Consider the following 14225-nt stretch of genomic DNA (forward strand, 5'->3'; position numbering starts at 1 on the left):
AGCTCCAGCCATTTCTCGGATACTGCCTGGGATCTGCCACAGCAGCTGAGATGGGGATCCTTAGTCAACCACACCATTGATTGAACACCTGCTTGGGTTATTGGCCTGCTCCAGATCATAATGGGGGCCCAGAGGAAAAGAGAGAGTGGTTCTTTTTTTTTTTTTTTTGACTCGGAGTCTCTATCTGTTGCCCAGTCTGGAGTGCAGTGGCATGATCTTGGCTCACTGCAACCTCCGCCTCCCAGGTTCAAGCGATTCTGCTGCCCCAGCCTCCCAAGCAGCTGGGACTACAGGCACCTGCCACCATGCCCAGCAAATTTTTGTATTTTTATTAGAGACGGGTTTCACCGTATTGGCCAGGCTGGTCTTGAACTCCTGACTTCAGGTGATCTGCCCTCCTCAGCCTGCCAAAGTGCTGGGATTACAGGTATGAGCCACCATGCCTGGCCCCAGAGATTGTTCTTGATCTTAGGGAATTTGTAATCCTATTGGGATAAGGACACACCCACCCATGCAAAGTATAATAGTTGGAAGAATGTATTTATAGAGCTCTGGACATCAGTCTATTAATTGATTCACTCACTCTTTCAATAAGCATCTGATTAATGCTGACTCTGCAAGACACTGTTTTGTGTGCAAAAGATTCCGGGATAAAAGGACTCAGATCCTATGTTCAAACCTTTTACACACCAGAGCAGGGAAGCAGACAACAGTCCATAAGAGCAGTGCAGTATGACAAGTGATATATAATAATTATGTTAATCCTTTTTTTTTTTTTTTTGAGACAGAGTCTCGCTCTGTCACCCAGGCTGGAGTGCAGTGGCATGATCTTGGCTCACTGCAACCTCTGTCTCCCAGGTTCAAGTGATTCTCCTGCCTCAGCTTCCCAGGCAACTGGGATTACAGGCTCACGCCACCATGCCAGGCTAATTTTTTGTATTTTTAGTAGAGACGCGGTTTCATCATGTTGGCCAGGCTGGTTTGAACTCCTGACCTCAGGTGATCCACCCGCCTCAGCCTCCCAAAGTGCTGGGATTACAGGCATGAGCCACCGTGCCTGGCCCTAATTATGATGATCCTCATTTATGGAGCCCATACTGTGTGCCAAGTACTACTGTGCATTAACTGTGAGCAAATACATGCATTAATTCATTTAATCCTCCAGCAACATTTGAGTTTGTTAATCACAAGCTATTAATATGTGACCTTGGGCTTAACCTCACTGGGCCTTACTATCCATATCTGTAACATGGCACCCACCTCATGAGGAATGAGATAATCCATATAAAAGCATTGTGGCTGATACACAGTAAAAGCTCAAAAAAGTTAACAATTGTGTGTTTTTGTAGAGAATTTGGACATTACAGACAATTCTAAAGAAGAAAGAAAAATCTTTAAGCTTGTACTCCCAAGTGTCCAGACTGTTCCCTGCATATCTGTGATCTTGAGAATCTATGGGCATGTGTAATGCTACATAAGTGGGGTCACACACTGGATAGCAAAGTGCAAGACACAGACATTGTTCAGCATCCATGAGTAGAGTTGAGCTATATCATTCTATTTATCAGCTGCATGACATGAACTTATATGAATGCATATTCATACATGCATAGTTTATTTAACCAGTTCTGTGTTGATGGATATTTGGTTGTCTTCCCATTCTTCTCTGAGCCAAGTTTAAGACAGTGAGGGAGATGACTGTGGGTAGGATGTACACAAAGCTGCCAGAATGGTGGGTGGAATCCGTAAGTCTCTCTATATACATTCTTATATCCCCATAGCCTGCACAGCCCCAGGAAATGCTCAGCCAGGCTGCCTCCCTGAAAACTCCAGTGGGACACTGAGTTGACCTTCCTCCTTCCTTCTTCCCCTCCCAGGAAGATCTCTGAGCAGTCAAGGCCTCTCCATTTGCCCTGGCTCCGTTAACCTAGGGCTGGGGGTGTGAATGGTACAGTCATTTCTTGCTAAGTACTTGAATTAGACTAATAGGTCATGTATGCTTTTCTCTGAAGAAGGTCCAAATTTCTGGTAAACAACCAGACCACTCTTCCAGCCCAGGGCCCAGAGCCAAGACCCTGGGTCAGGGTGCAGTGGCTGAACTGAAGCTTTTAATGGTGTCATGGCCATCTGGGATGGTTAATGCCATTAGACTAGCTTCTGGGCAACAAGGTGGGAAGGACTTTTGGCAGCAGTGGTAAATGGAGAGTGCTAAATTATGGGTCTCTCCATGGTTGGAGTGGAGCAGACTATCTCCTAAAAAACTATCTCCAAATTCACCCAATCATTCATTCATTCATTCAACAAACCTTTAACAAGCACTTGTCTTATCCCAGGTCTTGAGTATTTTTACAGGAGATAAGATCTGGGCCGGGCATGGTGGCTCATGCCTGTAATCCCAACACTTTGGGAGGCCAAGGTAGGTGGATCACCTGAAGTCAGGAGTTTGAGACCAGCCTGGTCAACACGGTGAAACCCCGTCTCTGTTAAAAATAGAAATATTAGGTGGGTATGGTGGCGGGCACCTGTAATCCCAGCTACTCAGGAGGCTGAGGCAGGAGAATTGCTTGAACCCAGGAGGCGGAGTTTACAGTGAGCCAAGATTGCTCCCTTGCATTCCAGCCTGGGCGACAGAGTGAGACTCCTCTCAAAAAAAAAAAAATCTGTCCCTGTCAAGTCATGAGCCATCGTTTTAATGAAGAAGCAGCCCGGGTCTGGCAACTGGACCCTAAGTTTGGGCTGTTGGGATTCTTCAATTAGCCTGGCTGATTATCACACTCAGCTATTTAACCTCAGGAAACGTCGTTCACATTTCTGAGCCACTATTTCCTCATCTAGAGTGGGGATGCCAATAGAATACATAACTTAACAAGTTGCAGTCTTTGTTTTGCTTTGTTTTTAGTAAAGCAAATTAATTTCAGCCAAAAGACTAATTGGCAGTATGAAATAATGCTGATATCAGTTGTAATAGTTTGGGTTGGCAATTTTTTGGCTTCCTATTTCTCTAAAAGCTTATAAGCATGAGTCATTTGTGCTTATTTTGATCTCCATGTATATTTAATTTAGATATTAGTAAAAATACTAACTCAGGTTTTTTGTTTTTGTTTTTGTTTTTGTTTTTTTTGAGACAGAGTTTCACTCTTGTTGCCCAGGCTGTTGTGCAGTGGCACGATCTCGGCTCACTGCAACCTCTGCCTCCCAGGTTCAAGCAATTCTCCTGCTTCAGCCTCCCAAGCAGCTGGGACTACAGGCATGCACCACCATGCCCAGCTAATTTTTGTATTCTTAGTAGAGATGAGGTTTCACCATATTGGCCAGGCTGGTCTCAAACTCGTGATCTCATGATCCACCCACCTCAGCCTCCCAAAGTGCTGGGATTACGGGCATGAGCCCACTGTGCCTGACTTTTTTTTTTTTTTTTTTTTTGACAGTCTCACTGTGTCGCCCAGGTTGGAGTGCAGTGGTATGATCTTGGCTCACTGCAACCTCTGCCTCACAGGTTCAAATGATTCTCCTGCCTCAGCCTCCCAAGTAGTTGGGATTACAGGCACAGGCCACAACACCTGGCTGATTTTTTTTATATTTTTAGTAGAGACGGGGTTTCACCATATTGGCCAGGCTGGTCTCGAACTCCTGACCTCAGGTGATCCACCCACCTTGGCCTCCTAAAGTGCTGAGATTACAGGCATGAGCCACCTTACCCAGCCAGGTTGTTTTGAAGACTGGAAATTATCATGACACTCAACATGGTGCCTGATACAGGATGGACACTCAGTAAATAGCAGCTATCATTATTATATACATCTGAGAGGGGAACTGTAGGTACCGTGTATTCTGTTCTCTGCCCTGAAACAGTGGTGAGATGATAGGGCTGATTCCCTCTCCAATTGTGGGCTCAATTCTGGGTGACGCTGCCCCTGGGAGACTTTCTATTCAAGGTCTGAACTCTAGGCTAGAAGCTGCCGCTCGGGGTCTATTGCATAGGCCCTGAGGGACTTTGTACAAGTCATGAGGGCAGACTGAGTCTTTTTTTTTTTTTTTTTTGAGATGGAGTCTCACTCTGTTGCCCAGGCTGGAGTGCATTGGCGCGATCTCGGCTCACTGCAACCTCCGCCTCCCAAGTTCACGCCATTCTCCTGCCTCAGCCTCCCGAGTAGCTGGGACTACAGGCGCCTGCCACCACGCTCGGCTAATTTTTTTGTATTTTTAGTAGAGGCGGAGTTTCACCGTGTTAACCAGGATGGTCTTGATCTCCTGACCTTGTGATCCACCCGCCTCGGCCTCCCAAAGTGCTGGGATTACAGGTGTGAGCCACCGCGCCTGGCCTTTTGTTTTTTGTTTTTTTTTTTTTTAAATAGAGACAGGGTCTCACTGTCTAAAGCCAGATGGGATTGCCCAGGCTGGACTCGAACCCTGGGCCACCACACCTGGCTAATTGTTGTATTTTTAGTAGAGACGAGGTTTTGCCATGTTGCCCAGGCTGGTCTCAAACTTCTGGGCTTAGGCAAATTCACCTGCCTCGGCCTCCCAAAGTGCTGGGATTACAGGTGCGAGCCACCACGCCCAGCTGGGATCTCTTGTTCTTAGAAACTTCAGCCTCTTTTCAGCATCTCCACTTCTTTCTGGAGAAAGCCTTCTCCTATCTAGAAACTGAGAGACTTGATTCAATAAAATTCCACCTTCGGATATTGAGCTAGTCAAGGCCTTATCTGAGATACTGTGGGTGGGTGTGGAGGTGGAAGGGAGACAGAGACAATAATAATAATAGCTAACATGAGAGCTTAATGTGTACAAGGCACCATGCTAATGGCTTAATGAGCGTTATCTCATTTAATTTTCATAACCTATTTTATTTTCCCAGTTTTACAGTGAGGCTTAGTGAGACCAAGCAAGGTGATAGGGCTAACAAGCAGCTGATCCAGGAATGAAACTTCAATCTCGCTGACTCCCCAGCACAATCTCTGATCCAGTCGCATTTGTCCAATGTTAGGTGAGACCTCATATCCTAAATAACAACAGAAGCCAAGATAAGGGCTGCGGGGTCAGAGGGAGCTCTTTCAGACTGCTGGGATGGTTTCCTGGAATAGAAGTTATTTGGATTAGGCCTTGAAGAATGAGTAGAGTTTATTAGGCAGAAATTGGGGGAGGGCACCTCAGAGATCAGAGTGAGCAAAGGCAGGGACTGGAAAGGGCAGTGTTGCAGGGAGAACAAGTAGTCGGCTGTGACTGAAGTTCTCTCTTTTTTTTTTTTTGACATAGAGTCTCGCTCTGTCACCCAGGTTGGAATGCAATGGCATGATCTCAGCTCACTGCAATCTCCGCCTCCTGGGTTCAAGTGATTCTCCTGCCTCAACCTCTGAAGTAGCTGGGACTACAGGCGTTTGCCATGACGCCGGCCAATTTTTGAATTTTTAGTAGAGATGGGGTTTCACCATGTTGGCCAAGCTGGTCTCGAACTCCTGACCTCAAGTAATCCAACCAGCTTGGCATCCCAAAGTGCTGAGATTACAGGCGTGAGCCACTGTACCCAGCCAGCTGTAACTGGAGTTCTGTGAGCGGAGGTACTCCCAGGTCTTCTTGTCATTCATCTTCCCACCCTGCTGTCCTGGGGGAGGGTTAACCTTTGAGTACACACCCAATTACAGGGCTGCTGGTGTGCAAGCCGGGCCCTGTGGAGCAGGCGGAAGTCCCAGGGAGCTGGTGTGCAGAATTCTGGCTTGGCATGCTTGATATCCCTGGCCATCCATGGCTCCTTCACCTCTTAGTGACATCCCAGGGCAGAGGTCAGTCTGTGTGGGTGAGAGGATGAAGTGAGCCTGTGTCTGGGCTGGGAACAGTGACAAGCAGGATGTGAGAGCCCATCCCCCACAGAAGAATGCCTGCAAATATGCCCTCCCTAGTGCTGACCCTGCTCCCAGTTGCTATAGTCAGCTGAAGCGTTAGGGCATTTGTTTCTGGTCTTCCCAGACTTTGGTTGGCTTTTGGTTTCTTCCTGCTGAGCACCTACTGTTGGCTGAGTAGGGCAGAAGACAGGTTGGCACAGAGATGAAAACAAGTTTTATCGTAGAGATGGATAAACAAATCATAGTGAAAGACATCATTATTTGAGTACTTGGTAGCTATAAAATACTGTGCTAAGAGCTTTACATGTGTATCCTTTCAAAAGATGAGCCTTCCAGCCTGGGCAACATAGTGAGACCTTGTCCCTGCAAAAAATACAAAAATTAGCCAGACATGGTGGCCTGTGCCTGTGGTCCCAGCCACCCAGCTACTTGAGAGGTTGAGGTGGGAGGATTGCTCGAGTCAGGGTGGTAGAGGCTGCAGTGAGCCCTGATTATGCCACTGGACTCTAGCAGGGTGACAGAGTGAGACGCCATCTCAAAAAATTAAAAGCTGAGCCTCTTCACGGTCTTGTCTCCACATGGTATCAATCTGGCATCCATAATATTTGAAAAAAATATCTGAATAATGGTTGCACATTCTTTCGAAAAATATACACAGCAAAACTTAAAATCCTCTTTTCCTAAGGCCGGAGGATTGCATGAGGCCAGGAGTTTGACACCAGCCCAGGCAACATACTGAGACCCTGTGTCTACAAAAAAATTTAAAAATTAGCCAGAAGGCTGGGTGTGGTGGCTCACACCTATAATCCCAGTGTAGCAGGACGAGTCACAGACAAAACTCCTCAGACACCGGATTAAAGAAGGAAGAGGTTTTTTATTCGGCTGGGAGCGTCGGCAGACGCTTAAGAGCCAAGCTCCCCAAAAAAGAAATTCCTAGCCCTTTTAAGGGCTTACAACTCTAAGGGGTCTACGTGAAAGAGTCATAATAGATCAATTAAGCGTGAGGAACGTGACTGGGGGCTACATATATGAGCTAACAGAACAAAAAGTTTTACAGTGCTTTCTCATACAATGTCTGGAATTTACAGATAACACCAGTAGTTTTGGTCAGGGGTTAATATTATTACTATTATTTTAACCACCAGGGCCAGGTGGTGGCACCAAGGTCATCTCGCTATTTATCTTCTGTTTCTTTCCAACTTTTTGCTTTCTCCCTTTTCTCCTGTCTTATAAACTAGGGAAAAGGGGAGGTTGGGGAGAAACTGGGAAGGACAACAGGAGAAGTGGTGGTCTCATACCATACCAGCACTTTGGGAGGCCAAGGTAGGTGGATCATGAGGTCAGGAGTTCGAGACTAGCCTGGCCAATATGGTGAAACCCCGTCTCTACTTAAAAATACAAAAATTAGCCGGGCATGGTGGCGCATGCCTGTAGTCCCAGCTACTCAAGAGGCTGAGGCAGGAGAATCGCTTGAACCCGGGAGGTGGAGGTTGCAGTGAGCCGAGATGCACCACTGCACTCCAGCCTGGGCAACAGAGTGAGACTCCATCTCAAAAAAAAAAAACAAAAAAACAAAAACAAAGAACTAGCCAGGCCAGGAATGGTGGTAGTAATCCTAGCTACTTAGGAGGCTAGGTGGGAGGACTGCCTGAGCTCAAGAGTTTGAGGCTTCAGTGAGCCATGATGGGGCAACTGTATCTCAGCCTGGGCGACAGAGCAAGACTGTCTCAAAAACAACAACAACAAAACAAAAACAAAACAAAACAAAAAAACACTTTTCCATCTGTCGCTCTGTATTGTATATACAAAGCAGCCCCTCCTCACAACCCTTTCTTCCCCGCCAAGCTCCCCCAGAGGAGAAATTAAGGCCATGAATATATATAGATAAAATTTTTTCTTTACTCATACCTAATCCAATTTAAACTTCTTCACAGCCCTGTGAAGGCAGGCACTATTGTTTCCATTTTAGTGTGAGAAACAGATGTTTAGAGGTTAAATCTTGACCAAGCTCACAAAGCTAATCATTGGCAGATGGATTTGAAGCAGGTTCTGTGCCTACTGTGAAGTACTTATGTGATCCAGGGGCTCTGAGACTCCTGAGAAGGGGCCAAGTAATTCAGCATGGGGGGAATCACTTAGGCTTCATGGAGGAGGAGATATTGGAGTAGGGCATCAAAGGATGAGGAGAAGCTCTCAATAGGCAGAGGTGGGCGATATGTTTCTCAGGAAGGGTGGGAGGGAGGCCCAAGGGATAAGCATATCAGATAGTGGGATGTCAGAGAGGAGTGATCTCAGCACCACCCCACACAACGGGGTGAGCCTGACACTTAGGAGACTTGCTTCATTTCCCAACTTTGCCCCAGGGAGATTCTGCCTGTGCCCTTTTAACAGCCTCCATCACAAAGCCTCCTTGTGTCTTCTGAAAGAGACCTTTTGACTCAGGCTGGCTCCCCTCCATAGGGGAAGAGAGGGAGGTCTGTGGTGAAGGACCCCAGCAATGAACTCCCCAACAAAATACCATATGCTCAATTCCTCAGGAATTACATGTCAAGATTGTCTTAGGGAATGCAGCCCTCTAGCTGGTCAAAGAAAGCATATTGTAGTCTAAAGGACACAATGGAAAGCAGATCCAGCTTGATAGGCGTTTGAGTCTCAGCAAAACCATCAGCTGGGTGAATTCAGGCAAGTTGCTTAATCTTGCTGAGCTTCAGTCTTTGGATCTAAAAAATGATGAGCCTTTTTGCTAAAGAGTGGTGCCTCATGGCTTTGTCAGAGAGGAAGAGGAAATGGCTGGCTGGGGGATATATTAATCTAATATTTCCTTCAGTGCTGGGTGTTAGGGACTTGTCAAATCTGGATTTCTCGGGTAGGAAGTAGACAGTATGTGAGCTCAGAAACTTGGGTGGAAAGGTGACTCCCAGCAAGTAAAGGGAAAAAGAAGAGGTGGTGGGTGAAGCATGGAATGAAGAGTTTCCAGTCCTGAAGTCTTAGTACCATGAGGGAACAATTCCATGAGCCTCTTTGAGCCTCAGTTTCTTCCCGTTCAAATGCCAATTCAGCTTCATGAATAGTGGCAGGACACTTGAATTGCTATTTCATCTATTGTATTTATTAATTGAGACAGAGTCTCACTCAGTTGCCCAGGCTGGAGTGCAGTGGTGCTATCTCAGCTCACTGCAACCTCCACCACCCAGGTTCAAGTGATTCTAGTGCTTCCCCCTCCCAAGTAGCTGGGATTACAGGCAGATGCTAACAGGCCCAGTTAATTTTTGTATTTTTAGTAGAAAGGGGGTTTTGCCATGTTGGCCGGGCTGGCCTCAAATTCCTGGCCTCAGGTGGTCCACCGGCCTCGGCCTCCCAAAGTGCTGGGATTACAGGTGTGAGCCACTGTGCCTGGCGAAGTGTTTGTATTTTACAAATGAAGTTGCGGTTAAGTCCTGACCTGGTTCCAGCATAGAGCGCATACGTGTGTGTGTGTGTGTGTGTGTGTGTAAGAGATAAATGATCCTTTAAATTACACAAAATTTGGGACCCCTGTGTTTGAATTGGCAAGAGACCAAGGCCACTGCCTCTGCTTTCTCTGCTGCCCAAGTAATTAGAAAACCTGGCCACTTGACTGAACTGGCCATCCAGAAAAGGGGAGTCAAAGGAGAATAAACACAAATTAGTATTTCCGTAAATTAGCCTGGCGTACTAAAATTTATTGAGTGCTCATTATCTGCCAGGTACTCTGCTAAGCACTTCGCATGTAATAGCTTTAGTAGGGTCTAAATTACACGTTGGAAGGTAGCCTAGGGCTTAACAGTACAAACTTGGAGTCCCAGGCTGCTTAGGAGGGTGGGAGTCCCACCTCCCCCAGTAGCTTGCTGCACATTCGTGGTTATTGCCGAAGTCCCTCCACCTCTCCAAGCCCCAATTTCCACTCTCTGCCTCTTGGGTCGTTGTAATGAAACAGTAAGCTACAGTATGTTAAGCGGCAAAGAGGTAAACGACAACAATATAAATAACGGCAAATGTTTATTGAGCTGACATGGATGGCAGGGGCATCCCGATCCTGAAACACTATCCCCTCCCCTCCACCACGGCAGCTGGACCCTGAGTTGAGTCCAGGCGGAGCCGCTGCGCCCCAGCCCCACTCCGGCGCGGGCGGAACTGCGTGGTGGAAGCTGTGGGCGGCGTGCGGAGGAGGCGCGCCGCCTAATGCAGTTGTCAGTTAATTCGGGGAGAAGGTTATGTCATTAAAGGCAGGATCGATGCAAAGGGAATTAAGAGGCTCGGGCAGCGCCTCCTCGCGCTCTCTGCGCGGGCGGAGCTCCACAAAAATTCGATACGCATTAGCCGACTATCAGCGGCCGCCCGGGGCACGGGGCTGGCCGAGCGCCGGCGCTGGGCCCGGGGCGGGAGGCCGGTGCCGGACGGGCGCCCCTGCCCGGGCAGCCCCGGAGTCCTTGCTGGGCGAGGTCCCGGCTTGACTGCGAGAGGCCCTCGGAGGCGCGAGCATCCCGGCCTGGTTTAAGTGGGCCAGGGGCGCGATGCCGATGGCTGGGTTAACGTTTAAACATTCCAAAGAGTCCCTGGTGCTGTTCCCAGCGCTCTCGGCCCAGGCTCTGCAACGCGCTCAGCCAGCTCATGATGCAGGTCCAGCCGAAGTCACAGGGAAGCCGCCCCGACCTCCCTAGACCAGGCCAGACCACCGTGTCACCCACCCTCACAGCACTTTATGGCATTTATCACAGTGATACTATATAGTGATCTATAGAAGGTTCTCTACAGTATCTTTCTCCCGACCAGGCTGTAAACCCCAGAAGAGCGGGACTTGGTGGATCTGCCTTGTGTACCTGCACCCAAAGTGCCTGGAAGATGCAAGTGCTCAGTACATATCTGCCCAAGGAATGATTCCCCTTAGCAGCCCAGGGAGTTGGTAGGGTGGGGAAACTGAGATTCAAATAAATGACTTGCCCAAGATCACACTGATCTCCCAGCTTCCCATGCCTTTTCCTTGCACAAATTAATCTGTCTGAACCTTGGTTTTCCCATCTAGGGGAAAATTAGTTGTAGCTGCCTCCATACTAGGTGCCAGGAACTGGGCTAACATTTTACTTACATTTACTCATTTAATTCTCACAACAACCCTGTGAGATAGAAATCGTGTTATAAAGGAGGAACTTGAAACTAGCAAGAGCTGGGCTCATCATTTGTCTGTTTGCCTTCAGAGCCATTGCTCTCCTTCTAATACTCTGTGTCACATGTGGGCTACCCAGACACTCCATCCCCATCCCATTCCCAGGCAGGCTGCATTTCCCCGGCTCCCTTGTCAGCTGGCTTTTGGCTAGGTTTAGGACAATGGAAGCCACAGACATAGATTGAGGGTGGGAGAACAGGAGAAGCTAGGATACCCACAACCTTGGCAGCTTCTGGCTCCGTCTCTTTCATCTGGCCCCCACACTAGGGATGGTAGTGGTTTCCTGCTCTTGCTAATCTCTGGGTTGCCCCAGTTTCCCATTTGGCTTCTCAGTTCTTCCATCACCTACATAGCCACAGTATTAAATTCTCACTGTTTGAAATGCTTAGTGAGTTCATTCTCCTGATTACCCAAAGAACCATGATTTGTATCCAGATCTGTCTGACCACAAAATCTACATGCTTAAAGTTTCTCATGCTTAAAGTTTATCTCAGAGGACAGTAGGGCAAAGCAGTAAAAAACATGATAACCTCGAACCACCCTGCCCAGAAAGCTCTTCCTAGGTAGCTTCTGTAGGAGAAATTCATTTTAAATATAATGGCTCACCCATAAAGCCTATTTATAATTTATTATGTTTTTAAAGTTCTACTTTCCATAGCTAAAATATTGTTTACACCTGTAAATGAAGGTAATCATAGCATCTACCTGGTAGAGATGCTGTGAAGACAAAATCAGCTAATCTATGCCAAACACCTGCATGAGGTAGCTGTTCACTGAAAGTTCCTTCCCTGATTCCTTTAAAACCTGGGGAAATTTTATTGCCTTCAGTCTTCTCAGCTCGGGAATCCTGGAGTGTGGAGGATGGCAGCTCTGCCTTTCATTTCTTCCTTTTTTTTTTTTTTTTTTTTTTGACGGACTTTTGCTCTTGTTGCCCAGGCTGGAGTGCAATGGCATGATCTGGGCTCACTGCAACCTCCACCTCCCAGGTTCAAGCAATTCTCCTGCCTTGGCCTCCCGAGTAGCTGAGATTACAGGCATGCACCACCATGCTGGCTAATTTTTTTTGTATTTTTAGTAGAGACCAGGTTTCTCTATGTTGGTCAGGCTGGTCTCGAACTCCTGACCTCAGGTGATCCGCCCACCTCGACCTCCCAAAGTGCTGGGATTACAGGCGTGAGCCACTGCGCCCGGCCTCTGCCTTTCATTTCTAAGTATTCTCCTTATTGCATTGTAGATTCACCTTGCCCATTGGACCACTGAATGTGAAGTAGTAATCAGATGGCCAGCCTGACAGCTACAATACACAGAAGATGTGTGCAATGAATGTTAGATCTGACTGAATGCTCCCAAATCAACTGGACTGCCCCCAGAGACTTGGCTGGCAATGAACGAGAGTGTGAGGTGCTTTTGACACATGCATTCACAGCCTGATTTGAGCAAAGATGTCTGCTTGACAGTCCCAAGGGCAATTTTCTCCTGATTGATTTGCAACTTTCCATCTTAATGGAAAATAAGCCAAGTGTAAAGGAGGTAGTTTTCTTCCTGAACCAGAAATCCTTGCTGTGCTTTCCTTTCTGAACCTGGGGGTTACCATTTCTCATTACCTGAAAAGGGGTTACAGAGACCAAAGTTTGCTGGGAAAAGGTGCAAAGGTGGAGTTAGGGATAGGAGCTCAACTCACACAATCCCCATTGACTTGGGAGAACCTGAAGACTAGAGAATCTGTGGAGGTCAGGAAACTGTCCTTGATGAATGAACAACTGCAGATAACAGATTAGGTTTTTAGCTATCACAGCCTAGAGTCTGGGGCTGGGAGTCCCACCTGTGCCCTGGGACAAAGTTCTTCATTTGAGCCTACCCTGACTGCTGCAGGTTGCTATGGGCTCATATGAGTCACTGATGTCAACGCAATTTAAAGAAATTTGTAGACCATACAAATATATTTGACGTTATGGTTTTAAACTACTTTGGCAGCTCTTTACCACAATAGTATAAGCCTCCTACCCCTAGAGCTTAATAGCACAGGGTTTGGAGCAAACAGACCCGGGTTCCAATCCCAGCTCACTGCTGACTACTTCTTACTTAACCTTTCTGAACCTCAGGTTCATCAGTGGCTGCCCGGGGCCACTGATGTAAGTCATCTGTATGGCAGGAATAATAGTACCTACTTGGAAGAGTTGTTGTGAAGATTAAATTAGACACTAGAGTGGGAGTTTAAGAAATAGCAGTCATTATTAAAATTGTTGGCCAGGCGTGGTAGCTCACGCCTGTAATCCCAGCACTTTGGGAGGCTGAGGCGGGCAGATCACCTGAGGTCAGGAGTTTGAGACCAGCCTGACCAACATGGCGAAACCCCGTCTCTACTAAAAATACAAAAATTGGCCGGGTGCGGTGGCTCATGCCTGTAATCCCAGCACTTTGGGGGGCCGAGGTGGGCGGATCATGAGGTCAGGAGATCGAGACCATCCTGGCTAACACAGTGAAACCTCATCTCTACTAAAAATACAAAAAATTAGCTGGGCGAGGTGGCGGGCGCCTGTAGTCCCAGCTACTCGGGAGGCGGAGGCAGGAGAATGGCGTGAACCCTGGGGGGCGGAGCCTGCAGTGAGCCGAGATCGCGCCACTGCACTCCAGCCTGGGCGACAGCGAGACTCTGTCTCAAAAAAAAAAAAATACAAAAAAAATACAAAAATTAGCCAAGCATGGTGGTGGGTGCCTGTAAACCCAGCTACTCTGGAGGCTGAGGCAGGACAATTGCTTGAATCTGGGAGGCAGAGGTTGTGGTGAGCTGAGACTGCACCACTGCACTCCAGCCTGGGCGACAGAGCAAGACTCTGTCTCAAAAAAAAAAAAAATGGAAGAAGCAGCATTTTTTTTTTTTAACCTCATAAAGGGTCAAACTACTGCCCCTATTCTAGTCTTGTCTCTTTTGCTTGCAAAGGCACTCATGCTAGCACAGGCAAAGGTGGACACTAGGGGCTGGATGCAGACCACATAGACTCCAAGGACAGGAAATTAGCATAGCTGGGCCTCTTAGAACTGAAAAATCATCAGGAACAAGACCATTTCTGTATTTTCACAGAGGTCAAAGCTAGATGGTCCCTCACTTGTATTTCTCTCTGCGCCTTTCCATATCAGTGTCCTCAGCTTGTCTGTCAACTGTATGCACCAAAATGGCAGTATTAGTTCTGGAGTCCACCAGC

This window comes from Symphalangus syndactylus, chromosome 7 (assembly GCF_028878055.3).
Source record: "Symphalangus syndactylus isolate Jambi chromosome 7, NHGRI_mSymSyn1-v2.1_pri, whole genome shotgun sequence".
Taxonomy (NCBI): Eukaryota; Metazoa; Chordata; class Mammalia; order Primates; family Hylobatidae; genus Symphalangus; species Symphalangus syndactylus.